The sequence below is a fragment of the Python bivittatus genome, unplaced genomic scaffold, assembly GCF_059951505.1.
Source record: "Python bivittatus isolate LINGU-HERP-01145 unplaced genomic scaffold, Pbiv_v1 ctg000850_np1212, whole genome shotgun sequence".
NCBI classification, from domain to species: domain Eukaryota; kingdom Metazoa; phylum Chordata; class Lepidosauria; order Squamata; family Pythonidae; genus Python; species Python bivittatus.
In genome coordinates, this window is record NW_028277112.1 from 65,189,028 (window position 1) to 65,205,283 (window position 16,256).

The 16,256-nt window shown below is 37.4% G+C and overlaps 1 protein-coding gene across 1 annotated transcript in view; it reads right to left on the reverse strand.

The window, feature by feature from the left end:
• PAX5 (paired box 5) overlaps positions 1 to 16,256 on the reverse strand; it is a 238,428-nt gene that overhangs the window by 56,859 nt on the left and 165,313 nt on the right. The window lies entirely within an intron of this gene.

Consider the following 16,256-nt stretch of genomic DNA (forward strand, 5'->3'; position numbering starts at 1 on the left):
CCAGCTGCATACATCAAAATAAGCTTTTTCTGGATACTGTCTCTAGGATCCCCGTTTGATTAAGTGATTAATACAAGACATTCTCAGTAGGATGAGCTACTAACAGTGCAAGAATTTCGGTGTGATTTCCCTGAATGGTGAAAAACAGAATTTCAAAAGCAAATAGATAATACACAAAGAGATATCCAATAATATTTATTTACATCAGCACAAGAAATGTAGGACAGAAAATTATTTCATACCTATGTCTATAGACAGTTATATAAATATTGGATTATATTTATTGTTTACACTCCACTAATTTGTTGATTTGGGGTTGATGAGTGGTGGATTTATTACTGGATTCTATTTTATGATTACTGTAAACCACCTAGAGTCTTGGGAGCTGGGCAGTGTATAAATACATTATTATTATTATCAGCCCAAATCAATCCACTGTAGGATGAAGGCCTCTTTATTGAAGGTGATGGACAGTTATCTACCACACAAGTCCAGTGAGTATTGGCAGACAGATGTTGTTTTACTTCCTAGTCTAGGGCTGAGAGAGAATGACTGGTCCAAGATTAGGACGGCCCTAACCCTGTTGGCCTTTTGTAAGGCCATGAAGACCTGGCTATGTGCTCTGGCCTGGGGCCCCGAGTGTGTTAAGGGCCCCATTTCTTAGCTATATTAACATCTATGGCAATAGTTTTATTCGGCAACCATATATATTCATTTGTATTGTTTTAATTGTTTTATGTTTCTATGCTGCCCAGAGTCACTTGTCGAGACTCTGAAATCAAATAAATACATGCAAATAAATAAATAAATATTCATTTTCAACATACACACCTAGACTGGAGAAAAAGATACTGCCTGCCTGACCAAATTATACCCAATTTACAGAATCATATCTAAACGGCCACCTGTTATAGTCTTCCTCTACCTGTCTGTGATTGCCTGAATTCTATGCTTCAATGTCACAATATTCTATCCTTCCACCTGTGAAGGAATGTAGATCTGGGCTTGGGAAAGGGGGAAAGAGCAATGAACTGTTAAGAGAGGAGAATCCACAGCTCAGTCCTGGGAAAGTGGAAAGTGTAAGAAAGAAACTCAGAATAACCCTATTTTTATTTGTTTAGCATAAGAAATCTTGATAGGCTTTCATGATTCTGTTATACTAATAAAGAGCACCCTTAGAATCCCTGCTATGCCCCTTTACTCTACCCATCTCAAAGACCTGGCACCTCTTTTCTTTCCTTCTCAGTGGTTCTCAGGCCTTCCTTCTGCTCTTACTCCAATTCTATCCTTTTCTTCTTCTTTCTGCTGGAAGGAGGAAGGGGAATGAGGGGAGGGGTTGCCCTTACATGTGAGTGAATATGAGAAAGAGTGGTTTATATGTATACTTTCTAAATGAGGTACCTTATTTTACAAGCAATTATTTTTAATCAGAACTTACTAATTCAATTATTTATTGTGGAGTCCTTGGGGTTCTCTGTGGTTGGTTGTTTTCTTGCAAATGTTTCATTACCCAGCTAGGGAACATCATCAGCTTCCCTCCCTTGTCAACTTAGGTAACATCTTCAGTGCTAGAATGGAGTGGAGGACTCCATTCTCCAGTGCTAGAACTCCATTCTAGCACTGAAGACGTTACCTAAGTTATCAAGGCAGGGAAGCTGAGTCTTGCACAGAATTTTGATTGGTGTTATTTATTTGTTTGTTTTCTGTCTGCTCTTTCTTTTGTAGGGGGAACATCTTTAGTTCAGGCTCATCTTCCTTGTCAGAAAGTATTGTAAGTACCTATAGATTTCCATGGTGAGAAACCAACTAATTTAGTCTGGGTGCCATACACTATTACACATTGAAAACTTAACAAAAAGGGATGCAAAACTTCAGCTGAGTTCATGTTAAAAACCTAAATGAAGGTCCAGTGAAGAATTTGAATATTATGAGACAGTTAAGCCTAAAACAACCACCATCAACTGACATGAAAGGCCAAATTGCAGATTTGGTTCAGAACTTCTTGAATTCTATCACTTACAGCAGGCAGAGTATTGCATGCATAAATATCTTATGTACAAAAATAACTTGAATCCTAAAAGACTACTATGCTGGAAATATCCCTGCTCTTAATTTCTGTTGCCATAGCTGTGCAATGGGATTACAATGGATGGGGTTGACGGTCAGATATGCATTCCTTTCTGTATTCCATAATTACGCAATACCGCTGCAGAACATGCTCTTTTAAAATAGATAGATTGACCCTTGATGGACAATTTCTTGGCTTTTTATGAATAAAAAAGCTTAGGAAATGATTGTGGGTTATATACAGTCTCATTGGAGAAAAAAGTCAAGTACTAAAGTCTTTTTCTAAGCTATCAGGACAAGGTATAGCAAGACCTGGACATAATGAAATCAGGGGAAAAAAAAAAAGCTGTGGAAGCAAAGAGGTTTTATGTGAAATAGAGTTCTAATGAACCGATGAAGTGATATTTGCTTTGCAATGTTTATGCCACTACATTCACTAACACGAGGACTTCCAGTGTATTATAACAATAATGACAATAAATTATTCCATACAGGCATACCTATAGTTTCAGAAGCAATCAGCAAGAGCAGGCTTTAAATCAGCCAGCCAATCCACAATGACCTTCTTCCCTGGCATGTGCGGTTAGTAAGTACCTGCCATATTGCTGATGGCTTGACTGAACGTCTTTTTTTGAAGGTCTAAGTAGGTGAAACTAATCCAACAGGGTTTTTCCTTTTTTTGTAGAACAAAAAACATGTTATGGATATTACATATTAGCCAGAGGATAATGATAACAGGCATAGTTCTCTTTTTTCCCAGTACTGGCTATCTGGGAAGGTGAAAATTATATTTTGAAATAATTTTGAAATGTTGCTTCAACGGCAAAAACAATTCAAAGTTTTGGTTTTATGAAATCTGAAACAATGTGGACCTGTATCGGAAAACAGACTATCTTTGTGCAAAGACAGCAGAATTTTATACATTTAATAGCTGTGTACAAAAGGAAATTGCAACAGACATAGTTTGTCATGTGTACAAGGACAGACTGTCATACAACACAACAAATTAATTGCCTTTTACATTCTAATTAACAGTCTGAATATATAGATGCCCAATAGTGGTATGACTATCTTTGTATCATACTAGATGGGGACTATATTTAAACAGGAAGAGTTTAGAGTTATGTCATAGTTTTAGCATGACTGTCAAAGAGTCAGAATGATTTCTGGAAATGTTGTAAGACTTTTGTCAGCTGGCTTCTATTGTGGAAATTTGGGTTAACTTTAATTTTGACACCTATAGACATATATATAGATGAGTGGAGCATGCAAAATACTGCAGTATATCTCCGCTTTGAAAGAGGAGGGTATTTCAGGCAACTTGAAATAGGAGCCTGTTAATGCTGTGCAGGTCATAGTCCTCGGCTGATTGTATTTTGGCTTGGAAACAAAATGATTCAGCCTGGGTTAGTATTCGGATGAGAAGTTACCAGGAAATTCCAGGGCCACAGGCTAGACTTGGAAGTCAACAAATCTGTGGAAGGAAGCAGTAGCAATCCACTTTTGTTCTGTTGCCAAGAAAGCTGTGTGGGCACATCCATAAATAACGAGGAGTCAAGGGTAGCTTAAAGGAGACTTTACAATTTAGTCCAGAATCTCCAAAGAGTCTGATGCTTTTGTCAAAACATTGCATGCAGGGTTGCACAACTGCACCACAAGCTATGCCTCTTCCGACATGCATGCAACGTTACAACACCAGTTCCAGCTGTGGGTATATGGTGCCCCTAGGACACACTGACCGATGGCGTTACTTTCTGCAGATGCAAAGATTTGCATTTTTAGAATGATTTGGAAGGAGGGGTGGTGTTGGTGCCCCCTAAGCTTTGGCACCCTCGGCCAGTGCCCATTCAGCCAGCCCTGCACAACACATGCCCAAGAGGGGTCACTGCCAATATCCTTTAGTTTGCTAACCTTTGAAAAAGGCTGTTTCTGTGTACATTAGTAGCAGGTAATTCCTCTCTAGTATTTGAAGATGTGTTCTTTACAATATTACAAACCTATAACAGCTAGATACAAATAGTTTGGAATATAGCAAGTTACATATGGGGAGCCACAGGGGATAAATGTCAGGGAAAACCTATTTTACCATCTACATGTATCTTTCATTGATTTTTTTAAATTAATTTAATCATTGTTTCATGTGCATTGGACACCTGTCCATCCTTTTAGGAAGAAACTGGTGGCTTCAGTTAATTATTGGAAAATATGTTTCTTAAAATAAATGCTGATTAATATGGTGTTGGTCATATGCCAAAGTGGCAGTTATTAAACAGTTAAAGTTTGTTATGGTCATAAACCAGTATCATAAAATAAAGAACATGTCCAAAAAAGGGAGTTCCACACATGTATAATGTAAGACATAAAAAGAGTTTTAAAAGATTTTAAAAATTACAAATAAATGCTAAATAGATGAAGGTATATATGTTCTGGGGGGATTAGGGAACTTAAAGTGGTAATATCTGTAAAGGGATAGCAAAGTGCAGAATTTAGCTCCTTTCCTTGCCCACCAAAACAAATAACACTTTTCTCCTCATCTGACCTGCCAGAACAATTTAGCAGCAGAGGATCTATTAGGTCTGAGTGGCAGTCCATGTCAGTTCATGTAGAAACTCCAAAGGCATAACACAATGTGTAATAGACTCACTATCACCAGCTGGCAGGGAATTGTGTGGTCCTGAACCAAACCTGAGTCCAGGGCATGTTTTTTCATTTCTAAATTGGCTCCATCCACTGCCAGTGACACCATATATGGGGTTGATAGATGCTAATGTCTAAAATCTAATTCAATTCCTTTCTTCCAAGCTAATTGATACCTATCCAGGAGTTAGTGTCAAGGAGAGAAGAGATCCTTGACTGAAGATTGGTTTGGACCAGGATCTAAGGCAGCCTAGCCCTATACAGGCCAAAAGAAAAGCTATCCCAGATTCCAAGAGTAGTGAGGGGGAGAGAGAGAGAGAGAGAGAGAGAGAGAGAGAGAGAGAGAGAGAGAGATCTCAGAAATTTGGTCTGGACCAAGAAGTCTTATCAAGTACAGATCTGCAACCTGTTAAGCAGGAGTCTTGTGACTTTGGCCTCATAGGTGTTTAATGTGGTGCTTCTGGTTGCTCCTGAACCATACCTGGATGGGAGATCTGAGTGCATTTCTGGTCTAGCCCTTTCCTGACACAAAGTTAACACCTCCATCCATCCCCAAAGGGGTTGATTCTAGTTTCTGCTGCATTCCACAGCTGTATTCCACCTGTGGCAGCCTTATCAGGAAAATCAAACCTTCAACTTAATTAGAAATCCCAAACTCCATACTTCCCCCTTAATTCTATCTGGAAAACACCAGCAGTTGCTCTTCTGAGAGGGTAACACATGCCAAACTGAAGAAAAAATGTGTGGGGTTTTTTTTTCCCCTTGAGAATCGCCAGTATTATTTTGATTTCTTCACAGAATTAGAAATTACTGTCAGGCAAAGTGGCCTCTTCTAAAGGGATTAATATCTCACCAAGTGCAAAAGTTTTATGTTGTTGTTCAAGAATTAAACAAAATATTAGTATTCTATTTAATGAAAAGCACAGCTAGATAAGTGGCCCAAGTGAAATGGTGAACAAATAGCTGTTTCACAGTAAAGCTTTTTTTTTTTAAAAAAAGTATGTTTACTGTCATAGTCAAATACTTTTCATTTTCTTCATTTGGAGCTCACTACTGTAGAGACTTTTGTAGCAATGAATGAAAATGCTTCAGTTTATGTTAGTTGCTGAATCCTGTTGGAAGCTGCATCCTATATACTTTATGGCAAGGTTTCCTATACGTTTTGCCATCACAGTTTCCTTTAGTGCAATCTTAATATACACACCTCCCCTAAAAAGCCAAACACCAAAATGAACACAAATGAGCAATGAAAACGATACAGTGAAACTTTGGGAAAGGTGGATTTCGTGTAACAAGGTAACTAAAAGGTTCTTCACACCTCCCTTGGACTCCATCTGCACCTTCTGGCTTTATGGTGAGAATAAATGAAACTAAACCCAACAGAATCCCATTTAGTCTTGCATGGGAATGTAGTTTTAATCCCATAGTTACTGCTCCCATTGAAACCAATGGGTTGTAAAGTTCTTTGGATTGGATTGCTGTAGAGCCCCTCTGCTCAAGTGCTAGAGTGCATAAAAGAATCTGAAACTAATAAAATATAAATCTGGATTTATATTGCACAACTCTGCTTTGTTGCAACTGTGGTGAAGTAGGCCCTGGACGTTGTAGACTGGATCCTTTGTCAGAAGTTACCTGTATAGATTGTGTGTGGCACCAAGGGCCTAAAAGTTTTCAAACTTTTTCAAGCCACAGAACCTCTTAAATAAATAAATAAAACCATGGAATCATTGATCAAGAGGCAAATCCCTATCGAGAGAAAATTGACTGGACTTGAGGGCACTTTTTCCCCCCTTAGCCTTTCAGAGAACCCCATCTAGTTCTTACAGAACCCTAAGGATCTGCAGAACACAGTTTGGAAAATCCCTAGCCTACAACACAAACAAAGAGTTACAGGTTTGGTTCCCAGTAATGATTACTATTGTAGTGGTACCAAAGAGCCCTGTCTCAGGCCACGTTACACAAGCAAGTTAGGTAGATATGACAAACAGCCACCATTGTCTCTTACTTGGATCTAGTACGCATGGCGCTACCAAATACTGTAAGCTGTAATCAATAATAAATGGCTGACTGTTTTTAAACCTTCATATGCTTCTGTTATCAGTACCCCTTGCATTTACTTCCTTTTCTATTGACACAAAATAGATTGGATGTGCATGTAGAAAACAAAAATAAACCTTAATAAAGAAAAGGGTAATTATCCATAATCTACCAATGAGATATCCTACAGAATGGTGGTTAAACTCAAGGCCGCTAAGCTCACTGATGGACCATTAATAACCCAACTTAATACTTGTTTTCCACAAACCTTTCTCTCTTTGATGAAAAATGGCTGACATATTAAAAAGCAATCACAGTAAAAGCTTTGGGCAAGTAATCTCTCTTATGCCATGAATTTACAAAAACAACCTTAAGATTTCAACTGAACCATGATATTCTGACTGTTATGCTAGTGTATTTTGATAGTAAATCATATAGACAGGAATCATGGAGTTTTGATGGGCTGTGTCCAGTACGGTTGTGCAGCCCACTCAGATTCAAAGGGAAAAAAGAGCATTGGAGCATGTAGGGGTACAAAGCAGCATCCAACTCTTTATAGCAGCTATGAGTTTTCTCAAGCTTGCTCGGTAGGCAACTGTGTAATCTTGGGAAAAGTCATGGGTAGTTTAAGGAGTGACAGACAAGCGCTATGTTTGCACCCTTTCCTACTCCAATGTATCTTCTTTGCCTTTGAATTCATAGCATCCAATTACTGTATATCAATCCAAAATTATAAACCTTCTGCTTATGGACACCTTGTCTCCATCCTTGCATCCTCCAGTACTTAAATTCCATTAGTGCAAGCCTTTCAGAAATTCTTCTTCTTCATCATCATCATCATCATCATCATCATCCAAGTTGCTTGTACTAATTGTTCCACCAGTGTTTGCTCAACCCCTAGCAGAACACATGAACCCTGGCAATATCAGGGATCTGATATCACACCATACCTTGTACATCTATCCTATGTTCAGAACAGTGTGTGTACTTCATCAATGTAGAAGCAGAAATTTCAGCAGCACCAACTGTTATAGTACTAAATTACTTTTACTCTACAACTGTAAAACTAGCAAGCTACCATTATCCTATAATTACTTAGGGACCAATCAAAAGTCAAAATCCACTTAGCATGATATGATTCAGTGGGACTGAAAGGGATAAAAATTGATTGCTAAAGTGATACCTATTAGTTGCTCTTAATTAGATAAAAACTGGGAATCAAATCAGCTGCTAAAATGTTGCCTTTTGTTTTTTCTGTAAACTTAAGTCAGAAATACAGAGCTGAGAAATTAGGAACAATTCTTTGACTCTGTCTCCACAAGCTCAAGAAACTCAGGAACAAAGGAATGTAAAACAGATCACAAGAGCCTGTGGAGTTTGTAATATCATAGTTTAAAAACGTCAGCCGACAGTCTGTAGATGCCCCAGTCTCACTGGAGAGGAAAATATGACCTTATGTCAACTCAAACAGGGCTGACTGTATGTCATTGTCAATGACAGAGGGAACATATACAGCTCACTCTTGTCTGCTGGAAGCAGGAATATTGTCGACAGTTAGCACTGAGCACTCCAGATAATTAATTAGCTGAAATATGGCAGTTTACATTTTGTTAATAATCAATTGTTTTCAACCTTCAGTGGAAAACTAAATATGTGGTTACTTATTTATTTCTTTTATCTAATATTAAGCTTAATAAAGGGATTTTTCTTTCCTGGACACTTTGGTTTTGGTTGTTCATTTTGAAAAACACACCGGGGCACAAACTTCTGATAATATTTCTTGCATAAGTCGTAAAAGCTGTTTTAAAAAAGACACCTTTGCATTCTAGGATGCTTGATATTAGTTACCATTTTATGCAACCATTTCTTCCAGTGGCATCTGAACAAATGTATATTAGTGGATATACCCATTTTTCCATCCTAATGGAAGCTTGATGTCACATAGGTATCTGCCCCTATTGTCTGTGGCCATTAATCACATCCAATATGTTGTTGCAGAGACCACCTCTGAAGTGAGAACACAGGATACAGCAAGAACAGACAACTCTTTGGAGTGGTGGAGATAGCTGGAAACTTGAGAGCAGGTTGTGGGCATTCTCAAAAAATGATTGTCATGATAGGTGGCTTTTATAGTCGCACAATGCTGCTGTAGTGACATAGCCAATCACAAAATCTCATTTATCAGAAGGCAAACTGGCACCCGCAGGACTTCTCATCACCCTCTTTTGATCTCCAGGATGTTATCTACTGTTCCATAAAATCAGAGAGTTAGAAGGAACTCCTTAGGCCATTGAATCAAAGCCTCTGCTCAATGCAGAAATGCAAATTAAAGCATCCCTGACAGATGGCTGTCTAGCTTCTCCTTGAACACTTCCAGTGAAGAGAAGCTCGCCACATCTCTAGGTAATTGCTTCTACTGTCAAACTGCTCTTAGTTTCAGGAAATTTTTCAAACATTCAGTCAGAATCTGCTTTCCTGTAGCCGAAATCCCTTCTTCTTTATCTTGCTTTTTCAAAGGAGAGAACAGCCTTCTCCTATGTGACATCATTTCAGACATCCTTTTTAAAGAGTCCAGTTTGCCCTTGTCCTTCTTCTAAGAAAGTGGGCAATTGGTAAACAAAATAGTTACAGTGAACCACCATTTTTATTGTCTATGTATTTCTACAGGATCTACATACAAATCAAAGATGTTCTTGTAAATAGAAATCATGCAGGGGGTTGACATTTGGCAGTGCAGCATGCTGGCTTCCTGTCATTTTTTTTTTAATTAAAAAAAATCTGAGATTTCCTGGCACGCAGCAAGAAAGGAGTCAGCAGATGCATTGGTGTTCATTTATATACATTGCTGCTCTACCCCTAGATATGATTCTCATGGCTTCAACAATCATGGCAACAAGCAGTTCTTTAGTAACTGGCTTTGAACAGTTAGAGGAACAGAAACCTTAGTACAAGAAATAAATAACACATAGATATGAATATGAATAATAGAAATTCACTGAAAACCTTTGGGGGGAGAGGGGAGCGGTAATGTTTGCAATTATACATTTTCTTTCAAAGGCATTCTCACACAACTACTCATTTAAGAATCAATTAAAATAATGGCAATTAATATTTCAATCATCTACTATTGGATATTGAAATCAATGGTCCAGGTTCTTATATATCTCTATATAACCAAAACAACAATAATTCTGTTACAGAATCAGTACTTCCATACAAAGCTTCTGATTTCTATTTTTGCTTTTGAATCTGGCAATAAAATTATTTATCCAAAGACACACACACACACACGCAAACAAGAGTTGAAGAACATAAGGTCAAACTTGCATACAAGTGGTGGAATCCTATGCAAATTTACTCAGAAGTAAGTCTCAGTGACTCCAGTAATATCTATTCTGTAGACTGCAGGCTAATGTCATAATTGAATATTGATAAATGAGTAAGAAGAGATCAGGGCAGATCAGCACATGGTATACAACTGACTCAACCTCTCCCTTTGAGCACACACATAGGTATTCCTGGTGGGGGTTATAATTGAATCTCCCTACCAATAGTTTTGAGGATAGAATGTTGAATCTCACTAATGTGAATGTCCTTCTATTTACAGTGGAGAAGCTATTACAAAAATATCCACAGTTAGCATAAACAAGGCTGCTAGGGTCTCTGAAGCAACAATATGAGGTTTTTGAGCTGTCCTTTTGTAGATCTAAATCAACTATTCTCTGCTTAACCTGTCCATAGCTTTATCTGGGCCCAAACTAAGTAGAGAGTGGGTTGACAGCCCACAGTAAGCCACATTAGAGATTTGGTGTGTTTTTTTCCTAAAAGCAAGTAAATCTATCAACCATGTTAAGGTACACCAGATGCAGCCCCAAATAATTGTCAGAATGGTTAAAGCAGCATCACAGCATCACACCACAAGGGCATCTGTTTTGCACACGTGTGAGACATTGCAACATATGAACAAGAGATATCCTGAAGTGAGTACTGTCTCAAACAGGATAAAGCAGTCATCCAACCAAGCTGTCTGTAATGATTACAATATTTCACGAGGAATATGGTTGCTTAAATCACTTTAACTTCCATGGAATTCCGTCTGCAGGGCCTATGTACATTTACCTGGAATAAATCCCATTAATCTCATCAGGACTAAATGTCAATAGACAAGCATTGTTCAACAGACTAATTTTATGCAGGACTGCATCACAAGCTTTTATAAAAATTATTGAGGAAAACCTTCTTCAAACAAAAATATAAAAGTATTTAAAAACACAAAAGTTATGACAGTTGTGTGGGGAGGCAGTTTATGGCTTGCTTATGTACAAGTTGCTTCTCACAAAGAAGTGCCTTTCTGGGTCTATCTTTGTATACTAATGGGTGAAAATGTGAATCCAATTAACTTCAAATTTAGCTCATAATGAACTTATCTCATTTTGCTACCAGCTCAGCTCTCATCCATGGCAGTAATTAACCACTGGGGGTTGTCACTCCCAGACACATGACACAGAAAGAGTCCCCCATGCTCAAGTACTTCAAACCCTTGCAGCATTCATTACCCTGACAGTGTGAAAACCCTTCACTTTTAATACCATAGGGCACCAACATTTTTTTCACTTTATCTACGTGATTGCCAGCAATAGTATGAAAGAAAGGAATCCACAAGAGATGTAATTAATTATTGCAAAAGATACATTAGAAATGAGAGGGGCTGCAGGTGAGCCACAAAGCCACCTATCCACCCTTCAGTTTCTTACTCAGCTTCCCCGCAAGATAGGGGAATTTCTGCTTGATTCCTTGTCATTACACTAAAATACTTTTTTTTTTCCAGTACAGGCCATGAGCAGGGAGTATGAGCATTTATTCTTTTTTTTTTTCTCATTGGTTACCCAATGAGATTAAAAAGATGAGCCATGATCAGGTGCTACCATGGTGAATTGGGTTAATAGACTAACCACATCTCCCTGGAGACCAAAGTTCAGATTTAGAATAGGTCACATGTAAAAATGGTTTTGATTGTCACAGATTAATCCCTAGTGGGCATTTGTGCAACTCACAACCATCAAAAAGTTGTCAGCTTCTGAAAGAACCTGATTTGATAAAGCTTCTTGCTTCTACATGTAATCAGAGCCAATAAAACTACTTACAGCTATACAAAGCAGAGAGGTGACACCACTGTAGTAAGGCTTTGGAAGCAAAATATCCCTTTACAATCTAATCTACTTTGTATCTTGCCTCCACTACAGTATACCAGGTAAGGAGGTGAGACTGATTTCAGTGGAAATGCAAAATTGTGCCCCAGACTCTTATATTAACTTTCATTTCTATATCTCAGCCCTTAAGGATAATAAATTATTTTATTACACTTTATATTTCTGGATGCTTGGAAATGGATTGTAAACTGGATAGAAATTTATAAGTTAGGGTTGTGACACATGAATATGTGTATCAAATTTATTGAAGAGGGAGAGGTAATGAAGAAGTGCATCTTTTATTTAAATGCTTGTAAGGAGGTCTCTTGGATTCATATTGAAATATGGATTGATGCACATCGTAGGATTGATCCTAGGGTTATAAATTACTTCACTGGATTGGTATAAATATTGTTTAGCTGATACATGTAAGGTGCTCTAAATATTCAGAAAATGCTGTTTAATGCTAGGTATAATTACCTCACCAATGAGATTTGCCACAAAACATGGAATGGTCCTATTTAGAGCCATAGGGCTGATCACATGTCAACATTTTGGATATTCTTCTATTTGTAATCCTATTCAAGAAGGGTCATATTCATTACATGAGCAGCAGTGAACACTCATGCACCCCCCACTCCAGAAGTCATGCTTATAGCATTATTTAAAAGAAATATGTCCTCAGCTACATGGTCTTATATATGCAAAAGCACCTATGCATTCATGCCTTTGTACTGAACAAAGCTTCTGTGCAACCCAGATCTTGACAGCATATGTTGAAATGTTGGCGTGTACAGCTGTATGTGAACAGACCTCCTAAGTGCAGATAGTCTCACTGTATACACTTCTAGCTTTTCATTGACAGCACAGTTTGACTTCTGGAAGCAACAGGCAGTTCACCATTTCTCATTTAGTAAGTCAAACCCTTTTCCTTAATGCCTGAATAAAAATAAAAAACTGAACGTTCAGATTTTAAATAATAAGTCACCAAGCTGTTATTTTAAATTACTTAAAATTAAAGCATTTGGCACCAGGAGCAGAACAGATATTCTATTTTCCAGGCATACACAAGTTATGATATATTATTGAGACATACTATATGTAAACATACTGGACAACCCTGTGACCCGTTGGGTCATTCTTTGAGAGAAAGGCAGTACAGTCTGATGTGACCAAAATGAACATTAAATTTTAGGCAGACCATATTTTTTTTTACCCCAATGCTGGACGGTCCCGTGATCATCTAAGAAGAGTATATATCATAAATAGAAAAATAATTGTAATGGCAAACAAACTTCAATAATAAGTCAATATTTACTTACCTAAACAAATAAACAGAATGACCACAGGCAGGCAAAAAAGCAGTGGGAGTGGAAGCAACTTCGGACTTCCTGTGGGCTTCCCCATTGACTTTGCTTGATTTAGACAATAATCCATATGGCTTAGAGTTCTATTGAGCCATCACCACATGGACATAACCAGAGAGACATAGGAATACCCTTAAAACATCCAAAAAGGACTGCTGAAGTCAATGCATCCAGCCTGGCTAAAGTGAAAGTCTTACGAAATTTCAAAATCATGATGGATGACAAGTAACAGGCTGGAGTGAACCCGTTCAGAAGAATATGATTAATGATGGGGTGGACACCTTGCTTAAATTTGTTTGGAGATCTATATCCCAAATTCATTGTTTGAGGGCAGTTCTAGCATCGTCAAAACCTAATGAGCATCAATACTTATTCAAATGAGAGACAACAAACCCAAGTCAATTCTAAACTATCCAGCTAATAATTTCCAGATTAAACCAGAAAATATATCTTGGATACTGCCTTTCCAGTACCTACATTTATAGATACAGATTGATTTGCATTTAGAATATGACTAGCTACTATTAAATATAGGAACATATCTACTATGGATTACAATCGATGCCTGCAAATTCAGGTCACTTGTTAGAAGTGTACATAAAGTAGAAAATATTTCTGTGTACAGCAGCCTTCACCTCTTTGTGGTGTGGTTTCTTTACCTCTGAATCTATTGAGGACAATTTACCATACTGTCACTTTATGTACAGTGAAACTATAAAGCAGCAATTAGAGATTTAGGAGAGGATGAAACACGTCAATTTTCATATATCTAGATGAAGGGAGTGTATTTGTTAGTGTCTATTTTTTTAAGTGCTTGTATCTTCATTTTTAATTGAATTTGATGAATTGGCATCAGCAGCAGCTTCCACAGGTAAAAATGCCAATACCAAAGTTTAGACAGATGAGTTGAAGACCTTTTTTGGCTGCACAGAAGCAGATTCTCTCTGGGTTATGTTATAAAAGATGAATTCATACTGAATTCAACCCGAATTATGATTCACATGCTGATGAACATGAGTGTGCTTGTCTTAAACCTAACATCTTCTTATGAAACAATTCCTACTTGAAGCTTCAGATAAGCCCGGTTCCAATGTAGTGGAGACATCTCTGTCACTCTGCTTCAAACTTCGTATGTGGTGCCTTGACTTATCTTGATGCTGGCCTTGGTTCCTCTTTTTGCTTAGTGCTATCAATTCCTTGTTTGATGCCTTTAGCTCCCACATGCAATCATTATGATTTGTTCTTTGAGGTTTATTTCCTTTGGGTCTATTTGGATTTAGATATAAGAAACTGTAGGAGCTTTATTCTCCAGTGATCAGCAATCCAAAGGCCTAATAGTTAAGAAACATAACCTCATGATCAATGTTCGCATGATCTTACAGTAAAGGTTCGTATCCTGAATATATCCTGACTGCATTTTGAACCCTAACAAGGGAACACAAGTTTTCATCCTGCCTACAGCATAAGATCTTACTATACTGTAAGTTCATCTATATTGTTAATCAGTGTACTTTTAATAAAGTACTCTACATTGTTTCTATGTGTTTGCGTATTTGTTAAGTGTATCAACATTCAGCAAAAGTGTGTGGCACTCATACCCATTTTCTGAAATTGTAGTTTCTGGCTAGTACAACAGCTGATGGGCAGTTATTGGGAGAATTGTTGGAAGTAATTCCTACATTATACTTTTCCATTATCTATTCCTGGTGAATGTAGTACTAAGTTCATAATTAATTAGTACTAAGATAATTCTGGAGATGGTATTCCCATAATTTATAAATTAAACTTCACAGAATAACAATTGCTAAGCTAGGTCAGCTAGCTAATACAGCTCAGAAAACATGATCAAGATGAGTAACTAGTAACAGTGAGACAGAGTAATGAGGAACAAAAGGTTTACAATGTACCCCAATCCTAAAGTCTCTCCAGCTCTCCATAATGTGCAAGACACATTAACTGGGGTAACTGATGATCGCCCAGCTATTAGGATCAGTCTACTTCGAGGGCAGGCATCTCAATCACTGAGATTCAATATTCCTCCTTGTTTCTCTATGTAGTCTATGTAGTCTATGACAAAATACATACATACATAACCATCTCATTCTTCCTTTCAGAGTAAGCAGTATTAGACAAAGTGTGAAAAAGAAGAAAGGAATTGTAAGTCAAAGAAATTAAAAGCATGAGATAAGTCAAAGAAATTAAAAGCATGAGAAAGAAAAGGAAACATAGTTAAATCTAACTGACATGAACAGCATTCTCTATATCTCTCCATATATTTCTATCCTTGAAAGCCAGTCTTGCTTCCACCATATTTATACATCACTTCAAACACTGCCTTTTGTTCTTCAAGCTTCTCACCTCTCTCTTCTTGAAAATTCCATCAGCTCCATCCAACAATGACTTTCTTGGTCTTCCCCTTACTCTTGACCCATTCACTCTTCCTTCATATATTAGTTTTGTGATTCATTCCTGGTTTATTCTTTTTATATAATATCATTTCAACGTACTTCTTTCATACTCGTCATTCACTAATATATTCAATCTACAATCACTCAGCATCCATTCATTCTTGATCCTATCACTTCTTCTTTACCACATATACTTAAGTACCCCAATCCCCATGCACTCAACTTATTCAACTATTCACCTCTATTGGTAGCACTCAACTTAATTTTATATTTCTCCTGACATAGAAGAATTCTTTTTTCCATATAACAAAGTGGGCAGAACCAAACTCTTATAAAAGATGTTTGTCTTTCAACAAACATTAATCCCTTATGAGGACCGCATATTATCTACTACCTTTCTATTAGTATTTTCATATCTTAAAATTTTTCCATCCATCTTCCCATCTTTAGTAAATCTTCTACCAAGGTACAAATATCCATCTATTTACTCTAGTGTTTTGCCACTTATATATAATTTGCAATCATTCATTCATTTTTCCCTGTCAGACAAA